The sequence below is a fragment of the Eleutherodactylus coqui genome, unplaced genomic scaffold, assembly GCF_035609145.1.
Source record: "Eleutherodactylus coqui strain aEleCoq1 unplaced genomic scaffold, aEleCoq1.hap1 HAP1_SCAFFOLD_885, whole genome shotgun sequence".
Taxonomy (NCBI): Eukaryota; Metazoa; Chordata; class Amphibia; order Anura; family Eleutherodactylidae; genus Eleutherodactylus; species Eleutherodactylus coqui.
Genome location: NW_027102062.1, coordinates 14,648 through 15,000, shown reverse-complemented (window position 1 = coordinate 15,000; position 353 = coordinate 14,648).

The following is a 353-nucleotide window of genomic DNA, read 5'->3' as shown; positions in this document are numbered from 1 at the left end:
GCTCTCGGCCGCCCTGAGGCGGGAGAGCTCGGGTCGTTGTCGCTCGGCGTCGACCCCCGACGCCATCGCACGGTGCCTGGGAAAGGGCTGCATCCCTGAGCCACGCGTCCCCCGGAGTGCTCCCCCCGCAGGGGGCTCCGCGAGGTGTCGCGGCGGCAGGGTCGCTCGCCTTCTTCCGCCTCGGACCGTCTGCGCGAAGCCAACCTCCCGGCGGGAGGGTAGACCGAAGGGGGTCGCCCGTCCTTGTGACCCCGCGGAGGGGGCCAAGGGCGGGACTCTGGCTCGGGGGACGGGAGGGGCGCCCGCGCGTCCCTTCCCCGTCGCCGAGGGCCGTACGCCGGCGTGTGGACCTG